The 25,244-nt window shown below is 47.0% G+C and overlaps 1 protein-coding gene across 1 annotated transcript in view; it reads left to right on the top strand.

The window, feature by feature from the left end:
- LOC140494758 (tyrosine-protein kinase JAK2-like) overlaps positions 1 to 25,244 on the top strand; it is a 113,448-nt gene that overhangs the window by 535 nt on the left and 87,669 nt on the right. The window lies entirely within an intron of this gene.

The following is a 25,244-nucleotide window of genomic DNA, read 5'->3' as shown; positions in this document are numbered from 1 at the left end:
CACACTCATTCGCACATATACTTTCCAATGTGGGTTCATTGAACCAGAACAAGTAAATTTTGTTGTCTGTATTCCAGGATTCTTTGACCTGGTGTAGATGTTTCCTGACACAAAGTGCAGCCAATAATGTGTTTTGAAGTGCAGTTACTGTTGTAAAGTGGAAAACATAATGGTGAACTGTTATCCATTCAGTTCCCACAAACAGCAATGTGAGCGCGAGCAGATAAGCAGCTTCTACTGATGTTAAGTGAGGAATTAATTATGATCGGGACATTAGGGAGAATGCTTTTTTTTCCCCCAGTTGTGATGTAGGATTGTTTACATCTAGCTGAGTGGACAGGCAGGGCCTCAGCCTAATGTCCCATCCAGATGGTAGTGCCTCTGACAGTGTGGTACTGCAGTAAGCATGTGAGCCCTGATTCTGTGTTCGTATATCTAGAATGAGGGTGAACCTTGACCTTCTGACCTAGATTTGGCAATGAGTCGTAGCTGACATTTTTCAGCCTGACCTTCCACGTGACTGTTGTGCTCTTACGGGTAGCACTGGAGACTGGAGCAGGTGGGAACCCCCATTCAAACAGTGACCTGGGTGTAACTGGGCAGACTGGATCAGATGCCCCTGTGGGATCTGCCTGATTCACATTCCCCTGAATGCAGCAGATTGAAGATCAGGTGGGTTCTGAAAGGGAGAAGTGATGGACTTGCTCCTTTAGGTCACCAACCAACCAGTCAGTGAAGCTGGAAGTCTAACCACCTTTCCCTTCCATTTCCCCACTGTTTTGTTCAATCACTCAGTTACAGCGGGGGTCTCGATGGACAGCACAATTTACCCAGTCATTCTCACATTGCGGTTCCTTTTGCAGCTTGCTGTGTACTAATTGACTGCGGTCTTCTCCATATTGGACCACCCTATGAAAGTAGTTCAATAACTAGAAAGCACTTTCGGACATCCTGAAAGATGATCTACAAATTCAAGTCCTTCCTGTCAACTTCCCTGTTAATCCATGTTGTAAATGACTGGGCTTGAATTCAGACCAAGAACTTGTGTTAATTAACCATCCAATCCAAAAGTAACCGGAAAGCTGATAGAAGGTTATGGTCTGCACCTACACATACACAAAATGGGTGAAGGAAAAAGAAAGAAAAACAAAGAGAAAAATGTATAGAAGGTTATGGTTTATTATGAGGGGATTGAATACAGAGTATGGAGGTTATATTTCAGAGGTATAGCTTATTGGAGAGATTGCATCTGGAGTCCTGTATAATTTTACTGGTCACTGTACTTATGGGAGGATGTTAATATATTGGAAGCAGTTCAAAGAGTGCTTACTAGATTAATACCTGGAACGAGAGGAGAGACAAGACTGACTAGGCATGTATCCTCTGGCGAGGTAAAAACAATGACTGCAGATGCTGGAAACCAGATTCTGGATTAGTGGTGCTGGAAGAGCACAGCAGTTCAGGCAGCATCCAAGGAGCTTCGAAATCGATGTTTCGGGCAAAAGCCCTTCATCAGGAATAAAGCATGTATCCTCTGGCATTTAAAGGTGACTTATAAAATCTTGCTGCGACCTGAGCAAGTGGATGTGGAAAGAATCCTTCCTCTTGCAGGGGAATCTGGAACTAGGAGTCGCAGTTTAAAATGTAGGGATCACCATTTAAGACAGAGATGAGGAAGCTTTTCTTTCTGTCAGATGGTTGCAAGTATTTGGAACTGCCGGCCCAAAAGGCAGTGGATGCAGAATTCTAAAATAGTTTTAAGGCTGAATTAGATTGATTCTTGATTCGACAGATAAGAGTATTGGAGTTCTGCAAGAATGTAGAGCTGAGGCTAAAATCAGATCAGCCACCATCTCATTGAATGGGCGAGCAGGCTCGAAGGGCTGAATGGCCTATTCTTGTTCCTGCATTTCACTGGAGGCCCAATGCTGCCTGTGAGTGTGGAGGCCACCCAGCCTACTCAGCTTTGGGTGCAAAGGACATTGTCACTTTAAAGTTTAGAAAGTTACGTTCATTTACCTGCCAAGGGAACCTGGTGCTCCATGGGAGACACAGGGTCCAGCCTGGAGACCTGCTAGTGCCCTTGAATTTGCCCTCCAGCCACTCGTTGACTAATTCAGTGGAAATGACAAAGAGAGGGAGAAAAAAACTCACAAAGAACAGCGGATCCTGGGAATCAGAAACAACAAGGTTCTGAAGAGGGGCCACTGGATCCTGAAACGTTACCACTGCTTTCCCTCCACAGATGGTGCCAGACCTGCTGAGTTTTTCCACAATCTCTGTTGTTGTGTCAGTGGACATCACAGCTGGGTGTCTGTCCCCAGCACAATGTGACCATCTGGCCTCAATGGGTCAAAGCTGAACAGGAGGAGAGAACCCTGCCCTCTGAGTCATTAACCGTGTGTAAAATAGTTCTCTCAAAAAAGTGCATGACACTTCGAGGGATGGCAGATGCTGAAAAGAGGAGAGACTAGAAGGAGGGGACACTGTTTAAAACTAAGGGTTGTCCCATTTAGGATGGAGATGAGGAGGATTGATGTTCTCTCAGAGGTTCATAAGTCTTTGGAACTCTCCTCCCCAGAAATTGGTGGGGATGGGTCATTGACAGAGACAAATAGATTCTTCACCAACTGGGAGTCAAAGGTTATTGGAACCAGGCGGGAAAGTCAGATCAACCATCACCTGACTGAATAGTGGTGTAGGCCACAATGTTGAAAGGCCTATTCATGATGAAATTTGTTTGTTTGCATTTTTGTTATTACTTGTGTTCAGGTTTAATGTTAACTAAAGTAATTAACCATTAACTCCTCATCCTCTTTTTGGTTAGTATGCCACAGGGTATGGTACTAAATCATGGAGGGTTGATGGATGATGGTGATGTTGGTGACATTGTTATGCACAGGAACAAGCCCTGTGGTACTGGTGGTAGTGCTGGAGACAGAGGGGAGGGTGGTGATGGAGACAGTGGGGACAGTGATGGTGAAGACAGTGGGGATGGGGATGGTGATGCTGATGCTGAGGATGGGGATGGGGATGGGGATGGTGAGAACAGTGAGAATGATGTTAGTGGAAGCAGTGGGGATGGCGGGGGTGGTGATGGTGGGGAAGGTGATGGAGACGGTGGTGATGAGGATGGTGACGACAGTGATGGTGGGGACAGTGATGGTGGGGACAGTGATGGTGGGGACAGTGATGGTGGGGACAGTGGTGGTGACAGTGATGGTGGGGACAGTGATGGTGGGGACAGTGATGGTGGGGACAGTGGTGGGGACAGTGATGGTGGGGACAGTGATGGTGGGGACAGTGATGGTGGGGACAGTGATGGTGGGGACAGTGGTGGGGACAGTGATGGTGGGGACAGTGATGGTGGGGACAGTGATGGTGGGGACAGTGATGGTGGGGACAGTGGTGGGGACAGTGATGGTGGGGACAGTGATGGTGGGGACAGTGATGGTGGGGACAGTGATGGTGGGGACAGTGGTGGGGACAGTGATGGTGGGGACAGTGATGGTGGGGACAGTGGTGGGGACAGTGATGGTGGGGACAGTGGTGGGGACAGTGATGGTGGGGACAGTGATGGTGGGGACAGTGGTGGGGACAGTGATGGTGGGGACAGTGATGGTGGGGACAGTGGTGGGGACAGTGATGGTGGGGACAGTGATGGTGGGGACAGTGATGGTGGGGACAGTGATGGTGGGGACAGTGGTGGGGACAGTGATGGTGGGGACAGTGATGGTGGGGACAGTGATGGTGGGGACAGTGGTGGTGACAGTGATGGTGGGGACAGTGATGGTGGGGACAGTGATGGTGGGGACAGTGATGGTGGGGACAGTGGTGGGGACAGTGATGGTGGGGACAGTGATGGTGGGGACAGTGATGGTGGGGACAGTGGTGGGGACAGTGATGGTGGGGACAGTGATGGTGGGGACAGTGATGGTGGGGACAGTGGTGGGGACAGTGATGGTGGGGACAGTGATGGTGGGGACAGTGATGGTGGGGACAGTGATGGTGGGGACAGTGGTGGGGACAGTGATGGTGGGGACAGTGATGGTGGGGACAGTGATGGTGGGGACAGTGGTGGGGACAGTGATGGTGGGGACAGTGATGGTGGGGACAGTGATGGTGGGGACAGTGATGGTGGGGACAGTGGTGGGGACAGTGATGGTGGGGACAGTGATGGTGGGGACAGTGGTGGGGACAGTGATGGTGGGGACAGTGGTGGGGACAGTGATGGTGGGGACAGTGATGGTGGGGACAGTGGTGGGGACAGTGATGGTGGGGACAGTGATGGTGGGGACAGTGATGGTGGGGACAGTGGTGGGGACAGTGATGGTGGGGACAGTGATAGTGGGGACGGCGATGGGGATGGTGATGGTGATGGTGATGGTGGTGCTGGTGGATTCGGTGGGGATGGTGATGGTGGGGATGATGATGGTGGGGATGGTGATGGTGGAGACAGTGAAGATGGTGATTGTGGGGATGGTGATGGTGATAGTGGGGATGGTGATGATGGAGATGGTGATGGTGGAGACAGTGGGGATGGTGGAGACAGTGGGGATGGTGATTGTGGGGATGGTGATGGTGGAGACAGTGAAGATGGTGATAGTGGGGATGGTGATGATGGAGATGGTGATGGTGGAGACAGTGGGGATGGTGATTGTGGGGATGGTGATGGTGGAGACAGTGAAGATGGTGATAGTGGGGATGGTGATGATGGAGATGGTGATGGTGGAGACAGTGGGGATGGTGGAGACAGTGAAGATGGTGATTGTGGGGATGGTGATGGTGGAGACAGTGAAGATGGTGATATTGGGGATGGTGATGGTGATAGTGGGGATGGTGATGATGGAGATGGTGATGGTGGAGACAGTGGGGATGGTGGAGACAGTGGGGATGGTGGGGAGTGTAATGGTGGGGATGATGGTGGGGAAGGTGATGGTGATGGAGGGTATGGTGATGGTGGAGATAGTGATGGTGGGGACAGTGACAATGACGGTGATGGTGGAGATGGTGGGGATGATGATGGTGATGATGATGGGGCAGTGATGGTGGGGATGGTGATTTTGGGTATGATGATGGTAGGGATGCTGATGGTGGGGACAGTGGGGATTGTGGAGATGGTGATGATGGTGCAGACAGTGGGGATGGTGGAGACGGTAATGGTGGGGATGGTGATTATGGGTATCGTGATGGTGTGAGTGGTGATGGTGGGGATCATGATGGTGGGGCAGTGAAGATGGTGGAGATGGTGGGGATGGTGGAGATGGTGGGGATGGTGATGGTAGAGATGATGGGGATAGTGACAGTGGCAATGATGGCAGAGTTGATCTTGCTCATTGGCCCTAGGGAGTGGGTCGAAAGTGTGCTGATAGTGATGTTATGAAAGGAATCTTGATGATTTTCTCGAAGGACTCTACCTTGTTGTGAGGTATCATCTCATTCCTTCATCAATGGAGATTCACAGCCACAGAACATCCTGTAATTTGGCATTTTACTGAAACCAGGAGCAGGAGTGGACCATTCGGTCCTTTTACACTGTTCCACTCAATCTTAATGTCATATTCCTGCTTTCTCCCTATACATCTTTTCAAATCTAAAAATGTATCAATCTCTTTCTTAAATATATTCAGTGACTTGGCCACCCCAACTTCCTGTGATAGATCAGCCCAAAGGATGATTGGAAGGATCTAACTTGACCTGAGATTGATTGTCAGGAAATACTGTGCTGCTGAAGGAGGGTGCATTTCTCCAAGATCTATTCTCAGATCCAAAATAGAAATTCCAACCGCAAATAATCAAACTCTTCCAAAACTATTTCAACCTTTTCTCTGCCGCACACCTACTTGAGCAGTGGAGAGTGTCCATGGAGTTCAACTCCCTAGAAACATTGAGCGTGGTCACTCAAGCTTCCATTGGCAAACCATCAGGGATGGGCTGAGATGACAAGAAAAAGGGAATGTTGTTGGACCAAGAATCCAGATGGTCCCAGGTGAATGCTGTGATTATGGCAGCTGGTGGAATTCAATTCATTCATGAACTTCGAATTGAAAGCTGGTCTGTGGTTCACTAATGTTCCTTCATGAAGGAGACCTGCTGCCCACACGTGACTTCAGACCCACAGCAATGTGGTTGCCCCTTCACTGAAATGACTGAGGAAGCCAGGCCGCTCAAGGGCAACAAGAGATGGGCAACAAATACAGGTTTTCCTGGCAACATCACATCCCACCAAAGGATAGAAAAAAGCGTCTGAGAGACATTCACCATCACAACCGCATTCCCACGTTCAACCTGATGGACTTGCTCAATGTTACAGGAAGCTTCTGTCACTTCTGAGTTCTGTGATGAAGGAGGGTGAACGAGAATAGGAAAGTTACCCAATCTCTAACCTCACTGCCCTGACTAATAGGATTTGTCACAAACAGTGTCTGCTCATAGTAGGTGCCATCTCAACTCAGTCCAACAGCGGCACCTCCAAATCAATTGGGCAATATGAAGACAGGGACACATTGGGAACGTCACCGTGGTTAATAATCTTAAACTGCAGGCTGATACTTTCGGGTCATAGGACTAACTCCAAACCTGGCGGCTAGTGGAATTTCAAATTCTGTTGCTTCATTGACAAGAAGAAACAGTTGTTGGAAGCGAGGCACCATAAATTTGTCTCATCTTTGGACAAGCTGTTTGCACCGAATTTGTGCAGGAACTATACTGGAGGGTGAGAAGATTTGAAATGGAGGTCTCTTGGTCTGTGTTGAGTTTGCCGATCTCAACTCATTTCTGTCATGCCGCCATATCAGGATGTCTTGAAAAGTGTTACGTACAGTGACTCACCTTACACATTTGAGTGCAGTTAGAGTATGTCAGCCAGAGTATGAGAAGCTCCCACAAGCAGCAATGAGGTAAAGAAGCAGATTATTCATTTTAGTGATGGTGGTCCAGTGGCTTTGAGGAAGAACTACATTGTGTTAATGCATGATTAAAGATGTGCAATAGAAATCAATTTAAATTTCAGTTATCAGAAGAGTGTTGGTTATTTCCGTGAAGGGAGTTTTTAAAAAACAGCTGAAACAATGATATAATCCAGAGAGTTGGTGACTGCAAAACCCTGGAGTGTTAATGGACTGCAATGCTTATACCAGGGACTTATAGCTGATACAGTAAACATGACAATAATCAATGACTGATTTTAGATTAGGGAAGTTTACTTTAGACTGTAAGTTTTTTTTAGAGCGTTTGGAGGAGATCTGCTTGAAGTCAGTGCAAGTTTTAGTTTTGTCTCTTCATAGGATTATAGGGCAGGATGGGGAAGACATGGCCACTTCAAGAGATAAGTTTAGATTTTGAAATTTCCAAACCCAGAGAGATTGGCTAGAAATCTGCAGGGTATTAGGACAAAGCAAACTTAGTCTCTCAGAGTTGCTGAAGAGTTCATGTTGGTTTATTGACTCAATGAGTCATCCCCACAGTTCATGGTAAAGAAAATATAAGGAGTCATTTGAGTACTACCCAAAGGAGTTGAGAGATGGGATATACAAACTCTGGATTATTCCCCAGTGTTGGGAAATAGATTCAAGACTTTGTTTTGCTGTGTTGCTATAAGAATTTTCCTAACTGTTCTACGTTTAGATTGCTTTTTTTTTAACTTATTTGTTTTTTAATGTGTGAAAAATGTTCAGGAGTATGAGTAAAGAGCAGCCTTGTGTATCTACATTACAGTGACTGAACGCCGCAGTAACTATATAAAATCCATCAAACCAGATTTCACTCTGGGATCTTATTTGTCCAATAGTAACACTAGGTGAGATCTTAACAAATGTCACTGCGCTAGTAATCCAGTCGGTGAAAGGGAAGACTGCAGATCCTGGAGATCAGAGTCCAGAGTGTGGTGTTGGTAAAGCACAGCAGGACGATCGATGTTTCGGGCATAGGTTCTTCATCACGAAGTGCACACGCGCGCGCGCGCGGACACACACAAACGCGCGCGCACACACACAAACGCGCGCACACACAAACGTGTACAAACACACACACACACACCATCCCTACTCACTGAAAACTGCCCAGGAAACTGTAGCCGTTTCGTTTCATGAGTAGCTGCTGAATTATTTTAGGGGAATTTGAAGTGAGGCAACTTTTTATTTACGGTAAATGCAGTTCCCAAAGATCGCACCATGTGTTTTGGTAATTGCAATGTAATATTGTTCACATTGGTTTCTGGCTTCACAACATAGAGTGACTAATGGTGAACCCTGTTTTCTGAAAGAGCAGGTCATTTGGATTGAGAGCTCACACAGTGGTTCAGTTATAGATAAAATCACTACAGTCCTGTCGAGCTGCTCCCTCATTACAGAGAGACAACTGATGGTGCATTTAACCTGTCACCACAAGTCAAGGCATGGGGAAAAGGAACTGCTGAGTAACTTCAACTGGCAGAGGAACTGAGCCCATGCTGTTGGGGTCACACTGTGCCACAAGCCTACCATCTAACCAACTGGCAAATTCCCAAACCCACTGTAATCCCAGAAGACTGTAGGCTGCTCTTTCATCAGAGACAGAGAGAGAGAGAGACAGCTCCTGGTGGTAAGTTTGACCTGAGAGTCACATACCTTAGGCAAAGTTGAAAGCTGCATAATAACCTTAGCCGATGCAGGAATGGCAGCCACGCTGTTGGTGCAATTCATGAAAGCAGCGTGGGCAAAGTGGAAGGAAGCTGGGGTTTTTTTTTCCCCCAATCTGGGCTGGGCTGGCTGTAATTGTCAACTTCATTGAAAGGGAATTAGTTGGGTTTGCCATTCTGAGTGCCAGCCTCTGCAGGTGTTCACACAGCAGGGAAAGGCAAGACCCCAGTGACATCCAGGCCTGCCATTCTGCCCGAAGACTTCACCCGCATCATCGAAGATGATGGATGGTCCAGAGGGGCTAACAGCGAACTGGTTTCCATGTCCACACTCCTGATGGACATGGTTAAAGTCAGCAAGCTACATGATACCTTCAGCACCCCTGCAGACGGAGCGCAGTGTAGATACACCTGCTCATGGCCAGACAGATCTATCCGCTCAAGGATTGATTTCCTGCTTGTGTCCCGTACGTTCTCAGTCAGGTCAAGTTGGTGTTCCTATCTGACCACTACCTCCTGCTGGCCATTTGTCACATCCAGGACAACCAGTAGCCAGGCAAGGGAACGTGGAAGCTGAACGTGAAACTGGTCACCCCAGAGGAACCCAGAAGGGACTACTCAGGTTGGAGAACCATGAAGCCCCTCTTTGAGTCTCCAACAGACTGGTGGGAGACAGTCAAAGGGAACATCAAGAGGTTCTTTATCCCCAAAGGTGTTCAGAAGGCAAGAGCAAGAGATGGGGAAAGCCACTCAGAACCTACTCATGGGGGTCGATGTCACGGAAGATCTCCAGGAGGTGAAGAGACAGCAAGCCTTGTTCTCTGCCTCGGAGGCCTCCAAGATAATGTTCCAGTCCAGGGTCCACACCGTGGAGCAGGACGAGATGTGTTCGCATTTCTTCTTCTAGCAGGTTCACAGGGAGGGCTCTGTGCTCAGCAGCCTGAAGGAGAAAGATAGCTCAGTTAACATCACCTCAGTCTGACATCCTGAGGATCAGCAAATCCTTCTACACAGGTCTGTATAACACGAAGCCCACAGACAGCACGACCTCCCAGTCGTACCTGTCCGCTATCACAGAGGTCTTAGACGACAGCACATGGAAGGGGCTGGACCACCCGCTCTCTCTGGATCAGCTGACCAAGGCTCTCATGCTGTTAGAAAAGCATAAACCTCCTGGAAGCCCACTCTCTCCTGCCTTCTGTGTGTGTGCTATAATAGAGCCTTTGGCTGAGTCCATCAGGAAGGATGCGAGCCTGAGAGGGGTGACTATTCCAGGTAGCGGGGAGGGGCCTGCGACTCAAAGTCCCCCTGGATGTGGATGGTGTCGCTGTTTTCTGCTTGGATCCTCTGTCAGTGCTCAGACCCATGAGCCTCTGTGACCAGTTCAAACTGGCCTCGGGAGCTGAGGGAAATCGAGGCAAGAGCAAGCCCATGTTCTTAGGGATCTGAGCAGACCAATCCTCTATCCCCTTCACCACCAGCACAGATGATCTGGAGGTGCTAGGAACATGCTTCAGAGGAGCTGGAGAATGTGCAAAATTTTGGGTGGAGCGCATCGCCAAGGTGAGGCAGAAACTGGGCATTTGGAGCACTGCTCCCTCTCCATTGCAGTTAAAACTCTGGTCATCAGGTATGAGGCATTCTCTCTGTTGTGCATGGTGTAGGTCTGGCCCATCTCCCAAAATGGTGCCACTACAGTCAACCTCTTAACCTGGAGGTCAAGATGGACTGTGTACACAGCGATACCATATACAAAACTCTGGATAATGGCGGAAGAATGGACCCAACACTACCCTCATCCTGATGACCACCTCTGTGTATGCCTACACCAAGCTGTGCATAGACCCTTGGTACACAAACACCAAGTGTCACTACATACTGAGGATCTACCTGTCTCCAGGGTTGTGAAGGATGTGACTGGCCACGCTGCCGCAGAACACTCCAAGTAATTGGACTATTCCATTTCATGTGTCCCCTGTGGAGAAATTAGCGCAGAGAAACACTTTTGATGATAATCCACCAGGAAGTGGTCAGCATGTGGTGTCCTCAAGACCCTGAGGGAAAAGGAGAGGGTGGGTCCTGTTGCGTGGTTCCCTGAGCAGACTGTCAAAGTCATTCAGCAGAATGCCTCATCACCAGAACATCCCAACAAGCTCCAAGACATTACTCGGCTGGTGGTGAGACGGGCATGCCCATCAGATCCTTCATGTATGCCCAGACTCTCTGCACCACAGCACAGAGACAGTCACAGATCTCCTTGCGGAATGTGCCTTTGCAAAGGAAGTTTGGAGGAAGATGCAATGGTTTCTGTCAAGTTTCGTCCCGAGCAGCTCCGAGATGTGGAGGTTTGTGCTCTATGGTCTGTTCTCTGGGGCACACACTGAGACAAGCACTGACTGTTCCTGCAGGACTATCCACTCAGTGAAAGATATCCTTTGGTCTGCCCGAAACCTGTTGGTCTCCCAAAGCAAGGAGTTGACCCCGACCGAGTGTTGCAGACTGGGACATTCCAAGGTCCAGGACAATGTGCTGAGAGATGCACTAAAGCTTGGAGCAGCTGCCACCAAGGCACAGTGGGGAAAGACCCCTGTCTGAGGGCTTCCTGCTGAAGGTAAATGAGGGTCTGTCCAGTTATCAGATCCTCCCTTGGTACCTCAAATGCAAGTCAATATAGTTAATTCAAATAAGGGATGCCTTTGGTTTGTTTGGATAGAGTCAAACTCCAATGATTGTTTGTTTTCTTGATGTGCTACTGTACAGAACTGAACTGCATTTGGCACTATGCATGTACGTAAAGATATTTTCTATAAGTAATGTAGTTTTTGAAATCAAAAATCGAAGGTGGTGGAGATTGATACAATTACAGCATTTAAAGGCATCTGGATAGGTATATGAATAGGAAGGGTTTAGAGGGATATGGGCCAAATGCTGGCAAAGGGGATTAATTTAGGATATCTGATTGGCATGGACGAGTTGGACCAAAGGGTCTGTTTTGATAGAGTACATGACTATGACTGCAAATCTGTAACTCTGAGATCCCAGCAGACACACAGTCAATTCTCGTAAGTGTGTTGGAGCCAGTTGTGCAAAATAATCATTGCTGCTAAAGTCAGGATCTGTTGGTGCATGAGAAGGTGATGGTAAGCGGCTTTCTTGAGCTGCTGGACTCCATATAGGGTAGGGAGACCCACAATGCCCTTAGGAAGGAAATTCCAGGATTTTGACAACAGATACATGGGAACACCACCACCTCCAACTTCCCGTCCAAGCCACTCACCATCCTGACTTGTAAATACAGTATATCGCCGTTCCTTCAGTGTCACTGGGTCAGAGTCCTGGAAACCCCTCTCTAAGGGCATTGTGGGTTAATACACAGGACTGCAGTGGTTCAAGAAGTAAAGGTGCTGGTGTTGGACTGGGGTGGACAAAGTTGGGAGTCACATGACACCAGGTTATAGTCCCAACAGGTTTTGTCAGGTGAAGGAGCAGTGTTCCAAAAGCTTGTGATTTCAAATAAACCTGTTGGACGATAACCTGGTGTCCAAAGTTAAAAATCATACGGTCCCAGTTGAGGCCCTCCCTATGGGTACCAAACTTGGCTATCAGCCTCTGCTCGGCCTCTTTTCACTGCCTTGGAGGATGGTCACCCGAAGGTCCGAGGTCGAATGTCCTGGACCACTGAAGTGTTCCCCAACTGGGAGGGAATCCTCTTGTCTGTTGATTGTTGTGCGGTGCCCATTAATCCGTTGCTGTAGCCTCTGCTTGGTACCATGTACCATGCCTCAGGGCATCCTCGCCTGCTGCGTATGAGATAGACAACGTTGGCTGAGTCACATGAGTACCTGCCGTGTACATGGTGGGAGTTGTCCCCATGTGTAATGGTGGTTTCTGTGTTGACATTCGGACACGTCTTGCAGCGTTCACCATGACAGGGTTGTATGGAGTTGTCCTGAGAGCCGGGCAGTTTGCTATGAACAATGATCTGTTTGAGGTTTGGAGGTTGTTTAAAGGCAAGCAGTGGAGGTGTGGGGAAGGTCTTGGTGAGGTGCTCATCCTCATTGATAATGTGTTGCAGGTCACGAAGAACATGGCGTAGTTTTTCGGCTCCTGGGAAGTACTGGATAACGAAGGGTATCCTGATGGTTGCAGCACGTGTCTGTCTCCTGAGGAGGTCATTACGGTTTCTCACTGTGGCATGTCAGAACTGGCGGTCGATGAGTACAGCATCCTATCCCATTCTTATGAGGGTGTCCCAGAGTACTTCCAAGTGCCCGTCATTTTTTTTTAGATTAGATTCCCTACAGTGTGGAAACAGGCCCCTCAGTCCAACAAGTCCACACCGACCCTCCGAAGAGCAACCCACCCCGACCCATTCCCTACATTTACCCCGACTAATGCATCTAACACAATGGGCAATATAGCATGGCCAATTCACCTGACCTGCACATCTTTGGATTGTGTGAGGAAACCGGAGCACCCGGAGGAAATCCACGCAGACACGGGGGGAATGTGCAAACTCCACACAGACAATTGCCCAAGGCAGGAATTCAACCTGGTTCCCTAGCACTTTGAGGCAACAGGGCTCCAAAAGCTTGTGCTTCCAAATAAACCTGTTGGACTATAACCTGGTGTTGGGTGATGTTTTTAACTTTGTCCACCCCAGTCCAACACCGGAATTATAACCTGGTGTCATGTGACGTCTGACATGAATCAAGAAGGTGGCTCACCCTCACCTTCTCAAGGGGCAACTGGGGGCGGGCAATAAGTGCTGGCCCAGCCAGTCACACCACAACTAGTGAGAGAATTTTTAATGCAAACCTGCCAGCCAACAGTAATTAATAATATGTAGTTGGTTGCAAAATGTGCCTTGAGATTGAATAAACAAATGCATGTCTTGTTTTATCAAACAGCTTTTCTTTTGAGTTTGTGTACTCACTACTGGCATGAAGCTGCTTCTGATTTCTCATCAACATCTCAATCAGAAAGAGGCTGTGGGTCCCATTTTCCTGTGAGTTGCCTCTGACTTAACCTTGATCTTTCCGCTTCATTCTGGGGTTTAGCAAAGGTGTAGCTGGGATTTCTGGCACTCCAGACAATCCAGTCCCGGGATTGCAACCCTGGGGTTGTATTTAACACAGAGATGACCTCCTGACCACGCGCTCGCCAGCCTACTGTCAGAGCAAATTACCGCAGATGCTAGAATCTGTACTGCAACCACTGGAGATCATAGCAGGTCAGGCAGCATCCATGGAGAGAGAGACAGAGGGAGAGCTAACGTTTCCAGTCTACTGTATATGGCTCATTGTCAGAGCTGCTGAGAAGTGTGGAGGGGGTTTTATGTTATACTTGGGGAGATTGTGGTGTGGGGTGTAAAGTGCTAGGGGAGAAAGGATGTTAATACAGAGGAACCTCGATTATCTGGCATTCAATTATCCGAATATTGGATTATCCGGCAAAATTACAAGGTCCCAATGCTCGGCTAAACAATGTTATCCAACATTCAGTTACCCAGAATTCGATTAGCCAAGCGAAATAGTCCCTGCCAGTGTCCTTCGGATAATCGAGGTTCCTCTGTAGTTCAGACTAAACGATTGGAATCTGAGAATGCAGAACAATGGTGCGCCCAACTGCCAGGCGAACAGACAGTTCCACTGCGGTGGGGGGAGGGGAGACAGGAACACGATGACAAGGAATCACAGCAAATCAGACAACATCCGAGGAACGGGAGAGTCAAAAATATGGAGGGACCAATTTGTGAGGCCACCTTATTGAAACATCCAAGGTTTCGTAGGGGAACCTGACAGGTGAGATGTGGAGACTTTGTTTCACCTTGTGGGAAGGTCCAGTGTATAATCGAAGAACTGGGGGTTGCTCCATTTCGGACAGAGATGAGGAGGAATTTCATTTCTCAGGGGATAGTAAATCTGTGGAATTCTTTCCTGTGGATGCCTTTTAAGGCTAGGTTATTAAATATATTCGAGGCTGAGATCCATAGATTTTCAGTAGTAAGGGAATCCAGAGTTATGTGGCAAAAGCAGCAAAGTGGAATTGAGAATTATCATATCTATTGAATGGAGGAGATAGCTCAATGGGCTGAATGGCCTACTTTGGCTCCTCATAACTTATGGTTTATTGTTTCCATGTGGATGTGGCAGGTCGATTGCACTGCAATACATTCAGGGCAGTACATGCAGTCCCTCACTGCATGGCACCTATTACCAACAGATTCCATGTTTCCTTGTGTACATCACAATCATCATTGGCACTCTTTAACTTGAGATAGTCATTTTCAAATCCAATGGGAAACACAGGAGAAATGCTTGACCCACAAAATAAATAACAAGAATGTGGAAATTACTAGTGCAGGGGATGATTGAGGCACGCAATTGGGATGCATTTATGGGAAGCTAGTTGAACTAAGAGAGAATTTGCATAACATTTAACTTGAAAGGAATAAATTTGTTAAGAGGAGCTTTGTGCTGCTTGCAGAACCCTTGGGGAATGTGATGATCTCAGCCAACAATTTGCTGTTTCTCTGGCTATGGCGGGGGTTGGGCAGGGCGTAAGTGCGAAGGCAAGCCAGCGATGACCTGCAAGATCTTCATGGAGCTAGAAGCAACAGGTATCACACTGCTTCTCCAAATGACACCAACATTGGGGGGGTAGAGGACTACAACGGGACATTGACCAGATTGGCCGATGGTTTGAAGAGCAGCAGACAGAGTTTAATTTAGATCGATGCGTGGTGTTACATTTTGGTGAGGCCAACCAGGGCAGGACTTATACAGTCAATGGTAGGGTCCTGGGGAGTTTTGCCGAACAAAGAGATCTTGGATGTAGGTTCAGTGTTCCTTGAAGGTGAAGTTACCAACAGACTCCATGTTTCCTTGTGTACATCACAATCATCATTGGCACTCTTTAACTTGAGATAGTCATTTTCAAATCCAATGGGAAACACAGGAGAAATGCTTGACCCACAAAATAAATAACAAGAATGTGGAAATTACTAGTGCAGGGGATGATTGAGGCACGCAATTGGGATGCATTTATGGGAAGCTAGTTGAACTAAGAGAGAATTTGCATAACATTTAACTTGAAAGGAATAAATTTGTTAAGAGGAGCTTTGTGCTGCTTGCAGAACCCTTGGGGAATGTGATGATCTCAGCCAACAATTTGCTGTTTCTCTGGCTATGGCGGGGGTTGGGCAGGGCGTAAGTGCGAAGGCAAGCCAGCGATGACCTGTAAGATCTTCATGGAGCTAGAAGCAACAGGTATCACACTGCTTCTCCAAATGACACCAACATTGTGGGGGTAGAGGACTACAACGGGACATTGACCAGATTGGCCGATGGTTTGAAGAGCAGTAGACAGAGTTTAATTTAGATCGATGCGTGGTGTTACATTTTGGTGAGGCCAACCAGGACAGGACTTATACAGTCAATGGTAGGGTCCTGGGGAGTTTTGCCGAACAAAGAGATCTTGGATGTAGGTTCAGTGTTCCTTGAAGGTGAAGTCATAGTTAGGCAAGGTAGTGAGGAAGGTGCCCGGCACACCGCCCCCCCCCCCCCCCATTGCCAATCAAGTGAGGGCTGATTTGTATGAAGCAGTTACACCAGCATTGGCTGGTTAGAACAGCCTGTGTTCTTTAATTTATTAATGGGATCAGAGCATGGCGGGCTGGAGTAGCATTTATTGCCCATCCCTAAATGTCCAGAGGGCAGTTAAGGGTCAACCACATTGCTGTCAGTCTGGAGTTACATGTAGGCCAGACCAGGGAAGGATGGCAGTTTCCTTCCCTAAAGGGCATTAGTGAACCATACGGGTTCCCCACTCCAACCAACAATCATTCCAGATTTTTAATTCAATTCAAATTCCACCATTTGCCATGGCAGGATTTGAACCTGGGTCCCCAGAGCCCTGGTTCTGGATGAACAGTCCAGTGACAACAACACCACTAAGCTATCACCCCACCCCAATATTGTGTGCCATGAATATTATGAAATGAAAAAATCCCCATAAATCATTCATCACCCGAGATAAAAGAGCAGGTAATATTTCAGGTGTAAAGCACTGTTCAGTAATTCATGTGGTCTGATCCGGCAGTTGAGTAATCGATGGGAGGGGTGGGTGGCTCGGGTGGGGGTCAGGAACAGGAGGGGAGATTGCGATAATAGTGAGGCAAACAATTGTTTATGTTTAATCAAAGTTATAGGAGCAAGTTCTCTTAAAGACCAGAGAAAGTTGATGGAGACAGGAAACGTTGAGAAGCCGCAGAGTCTGCTCAAAAACAAATCATGTCAAACCCCAGTGAGAAAGCAAGAGGAAGCTCAAAACCCACATTCGTTAAAAACTAACAAACAAGAAGCAGTTTCATTCGGATCCTCATTCAGCTATCAAAATTTCACTTTGTTGTCTCGAGCCACCTTTGATGTTCATCGACTTGATGAAGTTTGTTGGGGCTGGAGAATAAACCAAAACAGCTGGAATCAGTTGTGGACTGCATCCTACGTGGTGATATTTAGAGGGTGTGCCCTTTGATTGGCAAAAGAAGAGAGTTGTGACATTCCTGTAGGGATCGGAGAGAAAGGAGGACCCACACAGTTTGTGTTGTCCTGCCGTGACTACCACTTCTCTGACACTGCAGCACTGACCACACTTGACTGTAAAAGTGCTTTGGAACATCCAGAAGTCATGAAAAGTGCTAAATAAATGCAAGTCTGTCTTCCTTTCTGAATAAAAGACTGAACTGTGCATTTCAGCACAAAATGGTGTTGAGCGTGAGTGCCAGAGATGTGTCAAGACTGCACGGGTGATTCAGACACACAAAGGTACAGGATCCCACCGTGCCCCACCTTACCGCAACCCTAGAGGGAGCTTGGTGGCAGAACAAGGATTGGTTTGGGTGGCAGGGTGGAGGATGGGGATTCCAGCACCTTCCAGTCTCTGTCCTGATTAAGAGCAAGGCAGAATGACTTGTCGATGGGCTGCAAGTCCCACCTCCATATCTCTGGGGTCTGCAATTTCTTTCCGTGGGAATGAAAGCATGCTGTGTTTTCTGCTCCTCCTGCCAAAGTGGACAAATGGACTCATTCCCACATTGTGCTCCATTTGCCAAGGTTTTGCCTGCTCAGAAAATCTCAATGTCTCTTTGCTGACCCTTTCACTCTTCATTTACTCACCGGTGGGACATGGGTATTACTGACTGGGCCAGCGTTTATTGCCCATTCCTAATTGCCCTTGAGAAGGTGGTGGTGAGCTGCAGTCTATATGCTGACCCACAATGTCTTTAGTGAGTGAATTCCAAGGATGTGACACAGTGACAATGAAGGAACAGTGATATATTTCCAAATCAGGGTGGTGAGTGAGTTGGAGGGGAACTGCAGGGGGTGGTGTTCCCATATATCTGCTGCCCTTGTCCTTCAAGATGGAAGGAGTCATGGATTTGGAAGGTGCTGTGTCTGGATATTTGGTGAATTTCTGCAATGCATCTTGTAGATAGTACACACCGCTGCTGCTGAGCACCGGTGGTGGGGGGAGTGAATATTTGTGGTGCCGATCAAGAGGGCTGCTTTGTCCTGGATGGTGTCAAGCTTCTTGTGTGTTGTTGGAGCTGCCCCCATCCAGGCAAGTGGGGAGTATTCCATCAGACTCCTGACTTGTGCCTTGTAGATGGTGGGCAGGAGGTGAGTCACTTGCTGCAGTAGTCCTAGTCTCTGGCCTGCTCGAGTCCACAATGGCTTGCCAGCCCCTATCCTGAAGAAATGTTGGCCGAGGCTTGGTTTTGTTTTGGGGTTTTGCTGTGGGCTGACCTAGACTCCCTCTCTTCACGTTATGTCCTGAGTGAAGCTCTGTAATACACGGGGGAAGGCAATGGCCCAGTAGTATTCAAGATGGATTATTAATCCAAGGAACCTGGGTTCAAATCTTGCCACACCAGATGGAGGAATTACTTGGGATTGGTATTCTGAACTCTTATTTGGCCATTTTTCTAATTTCTTGCTGAACTTTTTATTCTGTTATTTTTCTAACCTTTTCCCCTATGAATTTGTACTTAAGAATCTGCACCCAGGTAAGTTGGTACCTAAGAAGGCACTGTAGGTGCAACTTGTAAACTTTTCACTGCACTCATCTGAGAATATGTGACAATAAAGTTAATTCTCATCCTGATTCTATATGCCTTCACTTAAGCGGTGTTCCCCAGGGTCAGTCAGACAGGAGAGGGAGTCTACTTTCATCAACATACACTGCAACTCATATGCTGCATTTGCCACATGTGCCAATGATAAAGCCGGTTATAGTGGCTTTTTGAGTCCAGTTGGGTTTCAGTTAATAGGTACTTTTGCATAGTTATATCATTAATCCCACATACAAACCGTCTCTCAGCACCTCGTTAAGGGTTGAACCAAAATCACACGCCAGTCATCTTAACCTCGTCAAAAATCCCAAGATAGATTCCCTTGGTTCCCGATTTGCTGTTTAAAAATGTCAATGTCCCAGAATTAGAGGAAGCTTGGGGTCGTAATATTCTTTAACTGAATCCATCAACTCTTGAAAGGTTTCAGTATCTGATGCCTCAGAGAAAGTTAGGTTACCAGTAACTGAAAAAGCTGGGGTCCACTAGCTGTCAGGAGTCTTACTCATTGCTTTTCACTTGCCCCAGTGCTATTTACCCCAAAAAGATATGCATTCTTTCCACATACTGGGCCCAGTCTTCCACAGCAACATTGAACAAGTCAAACTTCCCAAATAATGGCACAATTCCAGAAATGCTTACTCCAACTCAAAGACGACTCAAAGAAATTTCCTGAAGCAAATTTCTTCAGGAACACGCTTTTCTCTTGTTGCCACTGAAATAACTCCACACAGGCCAGTATCCCATCAGCAAGTCTCCCTTTACTTATATGTGGTGAGTCCTTGACACTGCTCCAGCTCCCTCAGAGCCAGATCTCCGAGTGAACAGAAACTCTGACACTCCTGTTTATTTTTTTAAAATTTCCACCACCAGGAAGAAAGGAAACACCCGAGTGGCTTGTGACAAGCAGTGCCCTTCACATCAAAGGGCAATGCTGTGTGATCAGACACTCCTGTTTATATCTGTCAGCTGGGGCTCCCTGATTGGACCAGGTTAACATCCACAATAAGGGAACTCAGATGTCATGAAGCCCACCTGGCTGATCTCATGACAATCATTACGTGACTCTTCTTAGCTATGGAGGACACAGGCCCAGCCTGTCTGGCCTTTCCTCATAAGGCAATCTGCTCCGTAAGTGTGATCAGAGCTATACGCTTTACACTAGATGCAGTCTCAACGATACCCTGGATAACTGAAACATAACCTCCCTACTCTTACATTCAGTTCCCCTTGCAATAAAACTGATTTGATTAGCTTTCTGGATCACTTGCTGTACCTGCCCCATGAACCTTCTGTGATTCACGCTGAAGGACACCCAGATCTCCCTGCATCTCAGAGCTTTGCAACCTCTCCCCATTGAGATAAAATGCTGCTTTTTTATCTGTTCTACCAAAATGCACATTTTACAATTCGCCTTGTTGTACTTCATTTGCTAGATCTTTGCCCTCTCACTCACTTAACCTCTCGGTGTCCCTTTCTAGCCTCTTTATGTCTGCTTCACACCTCATGTTCCTATCCAGCTTTGGATCGGTTCTGGTCAAAGCACCTTTCCTGCATTTGGCGGGCCAATATGAAAGTGAGCTCTGAATGATGATAGTGACATTTTAAAATCTAAAGAATGATCTGAGTGCGGCTGAGCACAGTGTCCCATTCTGGCCAATACAGGTGCCTTTGTTTCTTTCCATTTTGAGTCTGTTTGTCATCATTAGGACATAAAATGCAGAAGCTGGAAAGTTCAGATGACAACTTCCTCCCACCTACATTAAAAAAGAATCGCAAGGCACTTCCTCTACGAGCAACAAAAGGTGTAGAATCTGTCAGTCATGAACTATGAAAGGTTGCACTTTGTGACTTGGTCTTTAGGTTTAGTGTGGGCAGGTTAAGTGATTAATATTTTAACCAACTGGAAGGATCTTTAAAACGTCTTAAAATTGTTGGAGGTAGAGGTGATGTTTTTGTGAGCTCTGTGCAGCCTAGAATGGGAGGACACAGAGTGCAGGCTCAGAGAACTCCACAGGAATGAACATTGTTCAACAGAGAGGTGCTTCAGAGTTGATTTGAGCAGAGGAGCTGGAATGCCTTGATATGTAGATGCAAAGAGAGATTTAGAAGTAACAGATATAAATATTTCCAGTCTCAATGAAGAGCTGAATAAAACAGCAGCTGGCCACAACAAGTGCTATGCGCAATTCTGGTCACCACAAAAGCATGTGGTCACACTACAGACCATGCAGAGCACTCACAGAGTCATACAGCACGGAAACAGACCCTTCAGTCCAACTCATCCATGCTGACCAGATATCCCAAATCAATCTAGTCCCATTTGCCTGCATTAGCCCACATCCCTGAAAACCCTTCCAATTCATAAACCCATCCAGATGCCTTTCCAATGTTGTAATTGTACCAGCCTCTACCACTTCCTCTGGCAGCTCATTCTATACCCTTTTACATTTTTCCCCTCTCACCCTAAACCTATGTCTCCGAGTTTTGGACCCCCCCCCCCCACCTCAGGGAAAAGACTTTGTCTATTTATCCTATCCATGCCCCTCATGATTCTATAAACCTCTATGAGGTCACCCCTCAGCCTCTGACGCTCCAGAAAAACAGCCCCAGCCTCTCCCTATAGCTCAGACCCTCCAACCCTGGCAACATCCTTGTAAATCATTTATGAACCCTTTCAAGTTTCACAACATCCTTGCTATAGGAGGGAGACTCGAGGTGTGTAAAATTACTTTCAGGACTGGAGGATTTTAGGTGCAAGGCATAAGAGATTGGAAGTTTGTTTCGTTTGGAGCAGAGGAGGCTGAAGGAAGGTTGAATTGAGGGGAATAAAATTATTTGGGTCCTAAATAAAGTGAGTTGGGAGGATCGAAGTAAAGTACCGTGGGTGAGTATTTTGAGACGTGAGATAAAAACAGAAATTTCTGGGGAAGCTGAGTGAGTCAGACAGTTTTGGTGGAGAAAGAGAAAGAGCGAGAGAGAGAGAGAGATAGAGAGAGACACAGAGTGAACATTTCGAGTCTGGTATGGCTGTGCTTTGGAACAAAGGCAAAGGGTTAAAGTAGCTGGTGGGAAGTTTGGACAGGATTTGAAGAAAATGTTTTGGTCAGCCAGAGGGTATGTGTGGGACTCCCGGAACCCGCTGCTGAAAGGGTTGCCAAAGCAGAAAGCCTCACCGCATTTACAGAAACCACTCAGATAATAACCTACAGGGCTACTTACCAAAAGCTGTAAAGTGGGATTAGGCTGGTTTTCAGCCACTGGGCCGAATATCCTCCTTCTACATGGGGAATCAACAACGCTGCTGTGGGGTGTAAATAAGGACTTTCGGCAGGGTTAAACAGGAGTGCACGTCCCTCTGCCAGATTGTAAATTGGCCTCTTAAAAGTCGCCCCCTCCTTAACATTACATTACCTACAGTGTGGAAACAGACCCTTCAGCCCAACAAGTCCACACCGACCCTCCGAAGAGCAACCCATCCAGACCCATTCCCCTACACTCACTCCTGACTAATGCACCTAACATTACAGACAATTTAGCCTGGCCAATTCACCTGAGCTGCACATCTTTGGACTGTGGGAGGAAACTGGAGCACCCGGAGGAAACCCACGCCGTCACAGGGAGAATGTGGGCTTAGATCAGAGTGGTGCTGGAAAAGCACAGCAGGTCAGGCAGCATCCAAGGAGCAGGTAACCGACGTTTCGGGGAGAATGTGCAAACTCCACACAGACAGTTGCCCGAGATGGGAATTGAACCCGGGTACCTGGCGCTGTGCGGCAGCAGTGCTAACCACTGAGCCACTGTGCCGCTCAGCTGGTATTCTCCCACCTCCCCCCATTACTGGCCATCACTTCAGAAGGAATTCTCTCTTTGAAACCTTTTTAATTCTCCCCCTCCTTTAACTCAGCTCCTTCTCACCGTCCTCTTTGGACAGACTTTTGTTCACCTGGATCAGCATCTCCTCGGTCTAACGTGTCCAGTTTTGTCTGAAGTGTAGTGGAATGCCTTGAGACAGTTTTACTGTAAAGCAAGGCTGGTCTTGACAGCGCGAAGAAAGAGAAACTAGCTCCACCAGCAAGAAGGTCAGTAACCAGAGGACACAAATCTTCAGATGGTTAATAAAGTTTAGCAGATAATAGGGAAGGCAAATGGAATGTTAGCCTTTATTTCCAAGGGAATGGACAGTAAATATAAGGATGTTTAGCTAAAGCTACACAGGCGCTAGTCAAACCAGAACTGTTTTGGTTCCCTTATCCAAGGAAATATATATTGCCATTGGAGGCAGTCCAGAGAAGGTTAATTAGGTTGATACCAGATATGGAGGGACTGTCTTATGAAGAGACATTGAGTAGATTGAGCCTGGAGTCAACGGAGTTTGGGACAATGAAAGACAACCTTACTGATAGAAGGTTGTTTAGGGGTAGATGTGAAAAGCTTATTTAGCATTGTAGGAGAGATTCGGATCAGAGGGCATAATGCAAGAATAAGAGATTGCACATTTAATACAGAATTTACAAGGAATTCCTTCTCTCAGACAGTAGTGCAGCTACGGGAATTCTTTACTGCCGAGAGCTGCCAAGGCTGTGTTTTGAAGCACATTCAAGGCTCAGATCGATTTTTAATCAGTAAGGGGGGAAAATCGAGGGTAATGGGGAAAAGGCAGGCAAGTGGGATTAAGGATGGTCAGATCAGTCACGATTTCATTCAACGGTAGAGCAGACTCGATGGGCTGAATGGCCAAATTCTACTCAAATGTCATTATGAAGCAGAGGGGAGAGGAGAAGTATCCTTCCATGTTCAGGGCGTTGTTGTGACCTGGAAGGTTCTGCCTGACAGAGAAGCAGAGGAAGGTTCATTTGTAGCTTTCAGAAAAGAATTCAAAGAAGAAAGGTTTCTTACTTGGAAAGAGCAGCGAAAGTAGAAATAATCAGATAAGCCTTTAAAAGTGTGAGCAGAAGCCCAGCAGACCGAATCGGCTGCTGAGCTGTATCATCTCATCAAGGGGAGTTTCTGACTCAATCACAAAGCAGCAAACTGATGTTGACATCATTCCCCTGAAGACGTTTATATTTTTTGAGTGTGATTTTGACTTAGTCACAACCCATTCACTTGCAGAGTTAAAAGCCGTCTCTCATTTTCCCCATACAACTGATGAAGATCTGAACCTGAAAGAAATGCATTTCTGTCTCTCCTCTCCTCATGATCCCATGGGCTTTGGTTTTGGTTCATGGGCCCAGGGGAAAGAAAGGTCACTTAGACTAAAAGAGAGAATGCTGGAAATACTCAACTGGGGAGAGACAGAGAGAGAGAAGAAGAGTTGACATTCCTTGGAGTACAGCAGGACCTCGATCAGATGGGCCAAGGGGCTGAAGAGTGGCAGATGAAGTTTAATTTAGACAAATGTGAGGTGCTACATTTTGGTAAGGCAAATCAGGGCAGGACTTATACAGTTTGTGGTAAGGTCCTGAGGAGTGTTGCAGAACAAAGAGACCTTGGAGTGCAGGTTCATTGCTCCTTGAATGTGGAGTTGCAGATAGATAGGATAGTGAAGAAGGCATTTGGTACGCTTCCCTTTATTGGTCAGTGGATTGAATATTGGAGTTGGGAAGTCATGTTGCGGCCGTACAGGACATTAATTAGACCACTTTTGGAATACTGCGTTCAGTGCTGGTCTCCCTCCTATCAGAAGGATGTTGTGAAACTTGAGAGAGTTAGGAAAGATTTACAAGAGATGTTGCCAGAGTTGGAGGGTTTGAGCTACAGGGAGAGGCTGAACAGGCTGGGGCTGTTTTTCCTGCAGCGTCAGAGGCTGAGAGGTGACCTTATCGGGGTTTATAAAATCATGAGGGGCATGATAGGGTGAATGGATAAGGTCTTTTCACCAGGATAAGGAAGTACAAAACTAGAGGGCATAGGTTTAAGATGAGAAAGGAAAGACTTAAAAGGGACCTAAGGGGCAACTCTTTCACCCAGAGGGTTATACGTGTGTGGAATGAGCTGCCAGAGGAAGTGGTGGAGGCTGGTACAATTACAACATTCAAAAGGCATCTGGATGGGTATATGAATAGGAAGGGTTTAGAGGAAATGGGATTAGAATAATGTCGAATATCTGGTCAGCATGGATGAATTGCATTGAATGATCTGTTTCTGTGCTGTACATCTCTATGGCTCGATGACTTGCAGAACAATTTGCCAATTGTGAACCTTTCCTGACCTCAAAACATCCTATTGCTCTTTACAGACAATGAAGTATTGCATCGTCCCTGATCGACAGTGAAGTGTGTGTGTTAGTTCTGTATTTTATTGGCATATTAATGGACATTCTCTGATTAATGTGCTGGTTCATGAGACAGCACTAATATAAATCCCAATCTATGCACTACCGCTGTTTGGTGGTAGTGTGGGTGTTTAAAAACAAATGTAACCAGGGGATTAGAATCTCCACAGTTGAGGACTGACTCTGAGCTGGCTGGTCACACAGCCAGTATACAGTGA

The sequence above is a fragment of the Chiloscyllium punctatum genome, chromosome 24, assembly GCF_047496795.1.
Source record: "Chiloscyllium punctatum isolate Juve2018m chromosome 24, sChiPun1.3, whole genome shotgun sequence".
Taxonomy (NCBI): domain Eukaryota; kingdom Metazoa; phylum Chordata; class Chondrichthyes; order Orectolobiformes; family Hemiscylliidae; genus Chiloscyllium; species Chiloscyllium punctatum.
The sequence above is the reverse complement of the archived record's forward strand: the minus strand, read 5'-3'. Positions and strand labels throughout refer to the sequence as shown.